This window comes from Tupaia chinensis, unplaced genomic scaffold (genome assembly GCF_000334495.1).
Source record: "Tupaia chinensis unplaced genomic scaffold, TupChi_1.0 Scaffold138235_1, whole genome shotgun sequence".
NCBI lineage: Eukaryota > Metazoa > Chordata > Mammalia > Scandentia > Tupaiidae > Tupaia > Tupaia belangeri.
The window spans coordinates 675,865-689,197 of record NW_006198133.1 but is presented as its reverse complement, the minus strand read 5'-3'; the positions used below and the strand labels follow the sequence as shown (position 1 = coordinate 689,197).

Here is a 13,333-nt window from a genome sequence, read left to right as displayed (position 1 = left end):
GGAAATAAGAGTTCAAAAACTAAGAAAGTGGCCAACTTAATCGTAGGGACAAGTCTGGAGTTGAATATTATATCCTAGAATTTAATCAGGAAAATTGAACCAGAACAGAAGATAAAAGTACATGAGACTGATAGGTTCACGCACCTACCATTTGAACAGAATCCTAAACTGTTTCCTGGCTTTAAGCAAAGTGCCTTGGCATTTCTTTGATTTAAGTTAAAACTGGTTTTCTTAATAGTAACGAGTGAACTCACCATTGAAAGTAGTTAGATTATGTAAGAAATTGTGTAATCAATACAATGTGGGTGGGAAAGGAATGGAAGACAATTGTAGACACCAGAGATAGTGTGAGAAGAGGGTGGGAAAGGACAGAGGGTCAGAAAGAGGGGTAAAAATAATTCTAGGAACTAGAAATGGAAAATTTTTTATAATATGCATGATTAAGTCACTATGCAGTATATACTGGATGGGAAATCACATTTTGTATGCTGTGATGTGTAAATTAAGGTACAAAAAAAAGTTTCAGGAAAAAAATATCTATTCAATGACCACAGTAAGATATATAGCCCCAGCTAGGTGCTACTTTATAGGATGCCTGAAGTTAGACTTGTGTTCATGGAAATGTATATGTCAGCTGTGTTTGTTATGAAAATATTTAGATTAAGGTTTTTAGTAATTCAATAAAATGTCGGGGGGAGGGGAAACTGTATAGAAAGCAAACATAAATACCAGAGACAATGTGGGAGGAGAGTGGGAGATGGCAGAGGGTAAGAGATAGGGAATCAAGGATGGGGGGATAAAAGCAAAACATACAGAAAACAAGAAATGGAAAATTATTTGCTGACAATAACATGTTTGATGATGTGCTTGATTGAGACAATATACAGTGTACCCTGATGGGAAATCTCATTTTGCATGCTGTAATGATGTACAGTGAATGAATGCAAATAAATATAAATTTAAAAAAAAAAGAAGTGGATTTGAGAATCATCTGTGGTATCTCATAAGTATGGCCTGTACTTGACCTGGTACAATATCTAACAAATAGTGAATTCTCAACAATTCTGTTGGATAAATAAATACGTGAATTGAAATAAAATTAAAATTTAAATACTTGTTCCCCAAGAATAAAGGTTCTTTAAAATCATCATGACTCAGAAACTGAATTTGCAACAACAACTACCAGAGAAACTGTCTGAGATTTGTGTGGTTGCCTCTTCTCATGACTTCTGCAGGTATGCAAAGGAGAAGATGATCATTTTCTCAAATTACTCAGTGCTGCTGCAGTCTGCTACTATTCCCCACAGGCTTATTTTCCTTATTTCCACAGGTTATTTTCCAACAACCTGCCCTCTACTTCTCCCAAAAATGTAAAATAAAAATTAAACTTGGCCCAGTGTAGTGGAGCAATCAGTAGGAAATCAAACCGTGGTTCTGGAAGCCACCTGACTGACTGCAGGCTCAGATCCCCAGGTCACTCTGAAAACATACTGAGCCCTTTCTCCAGCTTATGAGACCTTGTTGAGGGTTCTTCCATCTCTCTTTTTCTCTCTCTTACACACACATATGCTATCATGCATAAAATAATCTTTTAAAAAGTTAAACATGCATTTATTCAAGCATCAAACACCTATTAAGCCTTTACTCTGTCATTCTTGAGCACACACCTAAGAACATGAATAATCTGAAAATCTTAAAAATCATACCTGAAGATATTTATTATCTGTAATCCTTGGGGCTCAAGTCTTCACTTGCTGTAATGCGGCTTTAATGTTTGCATAGAGAAAACAAACAAGCAAACTATACTCTTTAAATAATCATCTCTACATGCTAACTTCTGCACATTTCTCCAAAATTCACCTAGGCTTTTGCTAGGTTATGGCAATGTGACGACCACCCGCCTGATCTCACTGACTTGCACCAATGATGGTTCATTTTCACACGTCACCAACCGGCAACTGCAAGTCAACTCCAGTTCTTTATTTCTTTTTTAAAGAATTATTCACTCAGTTTTATTTATCAGTATTATTACTATCTTTAATTAGACCAGAGAGAAAGAGAAAGTGAGAAATCAAGCTGCCAGGGAGAGGACTCAAACCGCTGTTGGCCTTGTGGGAGTCCAACACCGCAAACACCACCTGCTCATTCCTTGAGTTCTTTCACATACCTTCTCACTGCAGGACCCTGGGTGAAAAAGCAGTCCCTGTGTGGGACATGCCTTTCTTGTCTGGCAGAGGGAAAAGGCGAGAGAGATGGTAGAAACAGGCAATGGCTCTTGAAGCTTCTTCTGGGATATGGTGTACAACGTGTTTGCTCATGGACCCTGACCAAAGCAAGTCACGTGTTCCTGCTCTGGCCCCACCATGAAGGACTTCCTCCAAGATGAGAGCAAAGGGCAGGGTTATAAATCTTCTTTCAGGAAGGCAGCACAAATCATGGGATTGCTAAAGTACACAACTCACTACTCTGGGAACAAATAAGGCTGATATAAAAAAGAAAACATTCACATTTTTAGCATTTTATTATTGAAACATAGCAATTTTTCATGAAGTAAATATTTATTAAGTGCCCCTTTTGTTCCAGGCACTGTTCTAAATGCTTGTTATATATCAATGAAGGAAAGAGAAGCAAATGTCTCTACCTTCATGGTGTCTACCTACTAAAAATGTTAAAATAAAATGACGCAGACCTAGTAAATAGTAAGACAGTCTTCTCCCCTTTTAAATTGGAATACATTTTTATAGATAATTAGCATCTTGGTCACTTTCAAGCCATACCCTAAATATGACTAGAAATGTGCATGGCTATTAGGAAACCCAGGGTAAAAATGAAAGTTCAAGTAAGTGCAACGTATCAAGGACCAGTAACAAGCTGTTAGTCTGTTAGCATCTGTTCTTAAATGATCTGAGCAGACCCAGTGTTCAGACTCTTGTGCCAAGTGCTATAACATAAATCAAGATTTTCTTGTTCAAGAATGTATGAGTCAGAGTTAAATGATCAGTTACTCTCATTTCATAATAAAAGAATAACATTTCAGGACCAGAAGGAACCTAAGATTTACTGAGGGCATTGTTTATTGCATATAATTGCTAAGTCTTTCTTCACTGGCAAGTCTCCTAATTAGATATTTGATCCGAACTTTATTAGGATGCCATTTTTTCATAAACAAAAGGTACATGGAAGTAAAACAATAAGAAAAGAGGTTAGTCTGCATATTGAACTTGGATCCTGGATCTAAGGTCCCTACTGCTTTTGTGGATGTTGACATGCTCAGAGATTGTCTTCCAGGTCTTGGTAGGGCAGCTGGCTTATGAGGAGTGAGCCTCGAACCTTTACTATCCCAGAATCAGTCTTCTCCACTATTCCAGCTCAGCTCTCAGCATCTGCCCAGACTCCTCTCCCCATTGTGACGAACTCCTCCTTAGAGCCCTTACTGCCTGCTTTTGACAGCAGACCTCGAAGAGCGCTAACTCAATCTAGGGGTCCTACTAGCATTAAAACATAATCTTTTCCCTAAAACATTTATTTATTTCATTCATGAGGAAGAGAGAGAGAGAGAGAGAACCCTGACAGTGTTCTGAAGCTTCCATCTACCCCACCCTCAGCCAATCCGGAGGATGGGCACACACATGCCCAGCACACTCAGGGAGATCACCTGGCTCAGCCTTGTGGAGTCTCACACTACCATTTCACCACCCAGTCCCACCCCCAGGAGCATCTGCACCCACCCAGGTTTCCCAAGTAACAAGTTTCCTCTTCCAAGTAACTGGTTCTACTCTCGGGGAGGCATGAGCACTCCTCTCTGTAAACTCGGAAATAACCCACAGCAGCAATGAAACATACTGGTCTCCCTACTACATTACTGAGTGAGTCCACTCAAGTTATTTTCAACACAGTGATGCAAACCAAGGATGCCTCTTGTTTCCTGTAGCCAGCCAAGCAGTGCATACCAAACACAGGGGAGACCTGGGTCTAGACAAATGAAGTGACATATCTGGAGTCAGATGGTAGATTAAAGGTAACACTAATTCAGTCTTCTTCCTATTGCACTACATAGTGTTTCTCATCCAATTCAGATGCCCATTTTTTCACAGCCAGGTCTGTATCTGAGGATCTCTCCTATGACTTAGGACAAGGCAAAGCTAATCCACAGAGGTCTCCCTGGCTGCCATCATTTAAAAATCACCACAATATCAACACCTCTTGTGCACACTGATAGGCTGGTGCAGTACACTATGCAGGTGCAGTCCACTACACCACCCACCCCTTGTCCATTTATTACGTTTGTTCTTTTTTTTTTTGGAGAGGTTTTTGCTAGGACATGTGCACTCGACAGAGAAAGATAGAAAGTGAAAAATCACCCCCAAGGGGGTATGGCCATACCGCAATCCCTTCTCCTCCATTCTCCTCTTGGTATCTTGAGCACACACGCCCATGCACCTGGCATGAGTTTAAGCCACCGAGTCCAGGACTCAAACCACAGTCGACTACATGGGAGTTGTAATTGTGACATAGCAATTACGCTAATTGCTGGTCCCATTTATTACTTTTGTTTTGAGGATGGCAGATTGCCTACAAAGAATATCATTTCTCTACCCAGTCCTCTACACTCTGGGAAGTCTACGTCCTAAAGTCAGAACCTTTACTCAATATAGGAGATTCCTTGTGCTGGTCCAACATGGCTTAAGTCAGCATTGACCAGTCCAAGGTGCCAGGAGTCAAGGAAGTGTGCTGAGATTCTGCTATCCTGGAGGACCATACCCTGGCTCACAACCTGCAAGAACAAGAAATTGAGGTTCATTTAGTATCGAACATTCAGTGGAACTATCTGGTCCAGCATGATCTCCAGGTGGCTAAGCAGCTCTAAGAGAAACATCTGAAAGCCCAGGCTTAGCTTCAAAAGTACCACACGAGGGAACCAGCAGTTAGCGTAATGGCTATGTCTCTGGACTCCCACATAGGCGACCGCGGTTCGTGTCCTGGACCCAGTGGCTTAAAACTCATGTCGGGCGCGTGTGCATCATGCCCAAGATCCCGAGAGGAGAATGGAGGAGAAGGGATTGTGGGTGACCATCTCTTCTGGGGGGTGATTTCTCGCTTTCTGTCTCTATGTCTCTGTCTGTCTGGCGAGCACACGTGCCCTATAGCAAAAACCTCTCCAAAAAAAAAAAAAAAGTACCACATGACTGAACAACAAAGCTGTGAAATTGCTCAGGAAATTCAGGAGAAGCTGGCTCTTGAGGCAGAGAGACAACACATTCAGGAGAAAGGATGAGGACATAATTTCTCTTTTATAAGAAAAAGAGTTACGGGAAAAGAAAAAGCAAAAGAAATACATTCCAGAGTTCTCTGGAACCAGTGCTAATGAAGGATAGTTGCTGTTACGAAGATGGAGGAATGAAGCCAACAGTAGTAAAAGAAGCTGCCTCTACTCCATCATGACTGACGCACAGAGCTCAGGAATGGTGATTGCTGAAATTGCCAGAAAACTGCAAGAAGAGGAACTTTTAACTACCCAGGTGGACATGAGAGCAGCTCAGGTAGCCCGGGATAAGGAAATTACTTGACTTCCCGTGGCTGAAGACAAGAAAGCTGACGAGAATGCTAAGGTAGGGGAGAAATCGTCTTTGACAAAAGAAAGCATGACCCTGAGTGAAAGCCAAAAACTAAATTAATACACCCAAAGTGCAAAGAGAGTGATGAAGCTCAGCATTCTAAGAATGACAGGCCAGCACAGCTACCCCACCCACTGTGACAGATGCTGAAGATCTGATTACGGTCGCTTTATAAAGCAGCGTAGCTCCACAGGGCATTTCTTTTTTTTTTTTTTGAGAGGTTTCGCTATAGGGCGCATGCGCTCATCAGACAGACAGACAAAGAGAGCTAGAAAGCCAGAAATCACATCACGCCCCCAGGGGGAATGGCCACACCACAATCCCTTCTCCTCCATTCTCCTCTCAGGATCTTGGGCATGAATGCACATGTGCCCGGCGTGAGTTTTATCCACCGGGTCCAGGACGCAAACCGCGGTCGACTACATGGGAGTCCAGCGACATAGCCATTATGCTAACTGCTGGTCCCCACACAGGACATTTCTTGAAGTTAGAGTCCTCTCATAAAGGTTTTCATTACAAGCAGTAAAAACCTAGGAATCCACCTCAAAAACAAACTCACTGTGGCAGATATTCCTGGATCATGTAGATGCATTTCATAACTTACTTTTTTCTTCCTATATTTGTGCTCCTGGAATTTATCAAGTGTTTTGTTGACCATAAATAATTTTAGTTTATTTCAAATGTTTTGGTTATCCCTACTCACTTAGGTAATCAAAGAAAATGTAGCTTCTGAATATGGTCACCTCTATGATGCATGTAGGTCCTGAGATACTGGATTGTAAGAGCTCTGTAAAATTCTGTTCTGTTAGGTGTGCAGCATTGATGTCCAAGGACTAGTCTTTATGTAGCAATTAGAATTTTGGGGAGTTGAATGATCAAAGTAAAAAGTAATGTTTGGATGCAATGCAGAAAAAAAAGAAAACAAGAAATTGGGACTAGCAGATGGGATAATAGTTACATCACTGGACTCACATGTAGTCACCACGGTTCAAGTCCCAGACCTGGCAGCTTAAAATTCACACTGTGTGTGTGTGCATACATGCCCAAAATCCTGAAAGGAGAATGAAGGAGAAGAGAGTGGCATGGCCATCCTCCAAGGTGTGATTTCTTGCTTTCTGTCTGTCTCCTCAGAAAGAATATACACCCTATAACAAAAAACCTCTCTCTTAAAAAAAAGAATGTAAGAAATAAAAAATAAAGGATATTCCTGGCATATGCCTTACATTCTATTTTGATTTGTAAGAATCACAAGATGACACAGCTATTGACATTCCTGTTAATGGGAGTGTCCACAAACACAAGCACAACACCCCTCATATACTTCCCTTTTTCTAAATTTTTTATTTTATTTTATTTATTTTATACATTTGATCAGTATACATCACTTAGCTTTTTAAGTGAATTTACCCAACATGAATACTCTTCATGCCAGTCCAGATCAGGATACTAAACATGTTATCATCAACAGATAATAATCCATTTCTGTGTCACATAAATGTCTTGTCTCTCTATTTTTCTCCTTAATTTCTTTCCTCATATTATCCCCCTTCTTCTACCCTCGTCCCACACTGTCGTCAGTATCCCTCACCATTTTCCACGATTCTCTGTCTTCTAGTCTTTCAGTGTCTGCCACAGAGGGCAGATAGTTGGTATATAAGTGGAGACATACAATGTCTTTCATTGCCTGGCTTGTTTCACTCAGTAGTAAATCTTTCATATCTGTCCACTTTCTTTCAAATGCCAGGATAGAATGGCATTGATGGTGACATAGGAAGGAACAAAAGCTGTTGCCCGGAGTCTTACTCTTAAGCAAAAAATAGAGCACATTGTACCAATCTAGAAGGTTCTAACATGGCATTCAGCTCCCAAAGCCCTCCTTAGGTTACTCCTTCTGAATCAGTACTGGGCCCTTGTGGTGAGCAAGGCTTCAACTGGCCACCAGATGTTGTGATTTTCCTTACGTTTCAACTTTTGTCAGACGTCTTTGGCCACGTGACCAACCCCTCAGACTGGTGGGGTGTTGCAGTAAACATGAAATGGGCTTGAAGCCAGTGAATCCAAGGCTGCTTTTCTTTTTTCAGGAACATTGATAACAAAGGGGTCCCCAGAGTGGCACATTTTCTGCTTGCACTCACTCCCTGTCTCACAATCCTCTTGGCTTCCAATTTTTTTTTGTTTGTTTTCTCAACTCAGAAATGGAATACACATATGACTGAGTTTTTTATGGCTGAATAGTATTCCCTAGAGTATATGTGCCACACATTTTCAATCCATTCATCTGTGGACATTTGGGTTGGTTTAATGTCTTAGCAATTTGTGAATAGTGCCACAATAAACATGGATGTGGAAGTGTTTTTCTGACCAAGTCCATTCCTGTCCTTTGGGTAGATACCCAGGAGTGGAACTGCTGGATCATATGGTAGTTCTCTTTGTAGGTCTTTCAGGAATCTCCATAGTGTTCTCCACAGTGGCTGTACTAATTTACATTTCCATTGACAGTGTAGGAGAGGCCCCTTTTCTCCACAGCCTTGCCAACACTTACTATTCTTTATTTTATTAATCTTAGCCATTCTGACTGGGGTTAGGTGTTATCCCATTGTCATTTTGATTTGCATCTCCCTTATGAAAAGAGATGTTGGAAATTTTATCATATGCTTTTTGGCTGTTCATATATCTTCCTTACAGTTGTCTGTTCAGCTAATTTTCCTGTCTTTTAATTGGGTTGATCATTTCTTTTCAAGTCTCTTGAGTTCCTCATGTATTCTGGTTATCAGTCCCTTATCGGAGGCATAGATTATAAAATTATTCTCCCATTCCAAGGGTTGTCCATTCACACTAACTACTCTGTCTTTTGTTGTGTAGAAGCTTCTTAATCTGATGTAATCCCACTTGTCTATTTTTAGGATTATTGCCTGTGCTTTGGGGGTCTTATTTAAGAAGTCTTTGCCTGCCCTAATGTCTCCCAGAGTTTCCCTAGTGTTTTCCACCAGTAGTTTTATGGTCTGTGATCTTAAGTTTAGATCTATGATCCACTTTGAATTGATTTTTGTTAATGGTGAGAGAGAGAGGTCCAGGTTCATCTTTCTGCAAGTGGATAACCAGTTTTTCCACCATCATTTGCTAAAGAGGTTTTCTTTTCCCCACTAGATTAACTTGTACTCTTTGTCAAAAATAAGTTGGCTGTATACTTTGGGATTTATTTCTAAGATCTCTCTTCTGTCCTATTGGTCCACCAGTCTGTTTTTGTGCCAATACCATGCTGTTTTGATTATTACAACTTTATAATATATTTTGGGGTCAGGAAGTGAGATGCTTCCTACTCCACTCTTCTTGTGCAGAATTGAATCATCAAGATAGGGTCTTTTATGATTCCAGATAAATTCTGGTTGTGTTTTCTAAATCTGTGAAGAATGTCTCTGGTATTTTGATTGGGATTGCATTAAATATGTAGATTAATTTTGGTATAATTGCCATTTTAATTATATCTTCTTGATATAATTATATCTTCTGATCCAGGAACATGGGATGTCTTTCAACTTTTTTTGTGTCATTTTTTATTTCTTTTTTAAGGCTTTCATAGTTTTTGTAGAGGTTTTTCACTTCTTTGGTTAGATTTATTCCTAGGTATCATACTTTTTGTGACTATGGTAAATGGAATTACATTCTTCAGTTCTACCTAAGTCTGCTTATTATTCATATATAGAAATGGTATACATTTTTGTATGTTGATTTTGTATCCTGCCACTTCACTGTATTCACTTATTACTTCCAGAAGTTTTTTTATGGATACCATTGGGTCTTCTATGTATACAATCATGTCATCTGCAAATAGAGATAATTTCACCTTTTCTTTCCTTATGTAATACCCTTTATTTTATTCTCTTTTCTGATTGCATTGGCTAGGACTTCCAGCCCTATATTGAAAAGGAGTTGTGAAAGTGAGCAGCCTTGTCTTGTACCAGTTTTTAGTACTTTGAAAAAGTTCAAAAAGCAACCACTGAAGACCCTCTGCCCAGACTTCACCTTCCTGCTTCCCAGTCTAGCCAAGAGCCAGGATAAGCCAATCAGCAGCCACCTATATTTGAGTTACAAGTAGCCCCACTCAGGGTTTTCAACCACTGAAGACCCTCTATCCAGACTTCACCCTCCTGCTCCTCAGTCTAACCTGGAACCAGATGACCAGAAACCACTGCAGAGACACAAGAAATATGATAAACGAAAATATCTCCCCTCTAATGGAAAAGAATAACTCCTCATCCTCCACAAAGAATATTAGGAAACTGGAACCAGCAGTTAGCGTAATGGCTATGTCGCTGGACTCCTACATAGTCGACCGTGGTTCGCATCCTGGGCCCAGTGGCTTAAAACGCCAGGCGCATGTGCGTGCATGCCCAAGATCCCAAGAGGAGAATGGAGGAGAAGGGATTGCGGCATCACCATCCCCCCTGGGGGGGTGATTTCTCACTTTCTGTCTCTGTCTCTCTCTGTCTGTCTGGAGAGCGCACACGCCCTATAGCAAAAACCTCTAAAAATAAAAAATTAAAAAAAGAATATTAGAAAATTCATGGAAATGTCAGATTAAAAAATTTAAAATATTCACAGTGACAAAACTAACAGAGAGGCATGATAATAGAGACAATGAACTCCAGAAGATCCAGGAGAAAAGAGACACTGAATTCCAGGAGGTGAGGAAATTCTTGCATGATCTGAAAGAGGAGATGCACATCATAAAAAAGAATCAAATAGAATTGTTAGAGATGAAGGCTATAATACAGAAAATTAAAACTTCCATTAAAAATATCAAATGCAGATTAGATCATGCAGAAGATCAAATCTTAGATGTAGAAGATAGAACCTATGACCTAAAAAAAATGCACCAAACAGACTGAGAAAGTAACCCCCCAAAATGAGAATAACATATGAGTAATATTAAATGCCCAAACGATCGGATCATCGTATCCCAGAAGGTGAAGAAACTAATAAGGGTATTGATAATCTATTCCATAATATCCTGGAAGAAAACTTTCCAAACTTAGAGAGGCACTCAAATATCCAGACCCAAGAAATACAAAAGACCCCACATAGAATCGACCCAAGAAGATCTTCCCCAAAGCACATCATAGCCAAATGGACCAAAACCATATATACAGACAAGATACTAAAATTGGCAAGAGAGAAAAGTCAAGTTACTTTCAAAGGATATCCCATAAGGTTAATGTCAGACCTTTCATGGGAAGCAATGCAAGCAGGAAAGAATGGGAAAATATATGAAAAATGTTAAGTGAAAAAACAACTTCACAGCTCCATGGCTCATGCGATCTAGCCATTTTGGGGGAAACAGAGAAATGAAGAGGTCCCACTGATAATTCGGCCCCCAGCATACAAAACTCACGTGATTGAACTTCCAAGTTTGGGAAGAAACCGACCATCCACCAGATGACTAGAAATCACTGCAGGACCACAAGAAATATGGGGAAGCAGGAAAATACCTCTCCTCCGAGGGAAAAAGATAACTTTTCTTCATCCACACACAGTTCAATGGAAATGTCTGATAAAGGATTCAGAACATTCATAATGGCAAAGCTTACAGAGATGGAAGAGAAGAGAGACAAGGAACTGCTGAAGAGGAAGGAGAAAGGAGTTGAAGAGTTCCAAGAGGTGAGGAAATTCATGCAAGATCTGAAAGAGGAATTTCACACTTTACAAAAGAATCAGATGGAACTGTTAGAGATGAAGGCTATAATACAAGAAGTCAAAATTTCCCTTGAAAGTATTAAAAGCAGACTAGATCATACAGAAAATAGAATCTCAGATGTAGAAGAGAAAAATTCACCATGAAGACTGAGAAAATGGCCCAGAAATTTGAGAATAATATACAAGAAATACTAGATACAATTAAACTTCCGAACATCTGGATAATAGGCATTCCAGAAGGTGAAGAAACTCATAAGGGCATTGATAATCTATTCCATGAAATCCTGCAAGAAAACTTTCCAAAACTGGAGAGGCACTCAAAGATTTAGTCTCAAGAAGTACAGAGGACCCCAAATAGAATCAACCCAAGAAGATCTTCTCCAAGACACATTATAGCCAGATTGACCAAAATTTTTTAATAAGAGAGTGGAATAGAGCAGAGGGTCAGACATGGGGTAAAAAACATATATACATGAAAGTAGAAATGGAATATTATGGATGATAACATGCATGATTAAGCCACTATGCAGTTTATTCTAGATGGGAAACCACATTTAGTATGTTGTGATGATGCTCAGGGAATGAATGTAAATTAATTTAAAAAAATTTTCAGAAGAAAAAAAAAGCATTAAAAATACCTATTTTATGACTGCAGTAATCTATATAGCCCTAGCTAGGTGCTACTTTATAGTATGTTCATTGTATTCACTGAGGTTTATGCCTAAAGTCAGACTTGTGTTCATGGATATGTATATATCGGCTGTGCTTGCTATTGAAAATATTTAGATTTATTAAGATATTTAATGAAACAATAAAATGGGGGAGGCATAGAAAGCAACAACAGATACCAGACACAGTGTGGGAGGAGGGTGGGAGATGGCAGAGGGTGAGATAGGGAACCAAGGATGGGAAAAAAAGGCAAAATATACAGGAAACAAGAAATGGAAAATTATTTGTTGACAATAACATATATGTTGATGTGCTTGATTGAGCCTATATACATTGTATTCTGAATGGATAAATCTCATTTTATATGCTATAATGATGTACAGTGAATTAATGTAAATTTTAAAAAATGGAAAAAAAAAACAATTTCAACCAAAACTATTATACCCAGCAAGATTATCTTTCATATGGGGGAAAAAAAGACAAAAACATTCTCAGATAAACAAAACCTAAATGAATTTACCAACACCATACCAGCTCTCCAAAAAGTGAAGAAAATGCTATACTAGGAAAACTAAAGTCGGTCACACAGAAATAAGAGTATGAAATAAGAGTATAAGAAACAACCAATATAATGGCCAGCCTAATGGTAGAGACAAGTCCAAGTTGAATGTTAACTTCCAGAGTTAAATGGAAAGATCAGACCATACTAACACTGCAAATTTAGTAGAAAAGGGATTAATTATGAGAGTCTGAAATAGTGAAATATAACTTTTTTTTTACTTTAGACTAAAACATTACTCATTTTCTTCCATGCTTTGACTTCCATATTTGAGGATTTTTGTCTTCTCTTGAACTGTTGATAGGTTCATCCACCTACTATTTGAACTGAATCCTAACCTTTTTTCCTGGCTTTAAGTTTTAAGCAAATTTCTCTTAACATTTTTTAATTTTGAACTATTAAAACTAAAACTTCTTTTTGAAATTAAATAATGCATTAAAAATACCTATTAATACCTATTTAACTTCTGCAGTAAGCTATATAGCTCCAGCAAGGTGCTACTTTATAGTATGTTCACTTTACTCACTGAGGTTTATGCCTAAAGTCACACATGCATTCTTAACTATGTATATATCAGCTGTGCTTGATATTGAAAGTTTTTAAATTAATTAAGATCTTTAGTGAATCAATAAAATGTGAAAAAATTGCATGGAAAACAACTGTATGTAGCAGACAGTGTGGGAGAAGGAGGAGAGTTGGCAGAGTGAGAGATAGGGAATCACGGAGGGAAAAAAGCAAAATATATAAGAAACAGAAATAGAAAATTATTTGTTGATGATAACATGTATGGTAAAAT

At 38.9% G+C, this 13,333-nt stretch overlaps 1 pseudogene; it reads left to right on the top strand.

Annotated features, from left to right (window-relative positions):
* Positions 1–4,678: 4,678 nt before the first annotated feature.
* Positions 4,679–5,755, top strand: LOC102489715 (coiled-coil domain-containing protein 50-like; annotated as a pseudogene).
* The last annotated feature ends 7,578 nt before the right edge of the window (positions 5,756–13,333 follow it).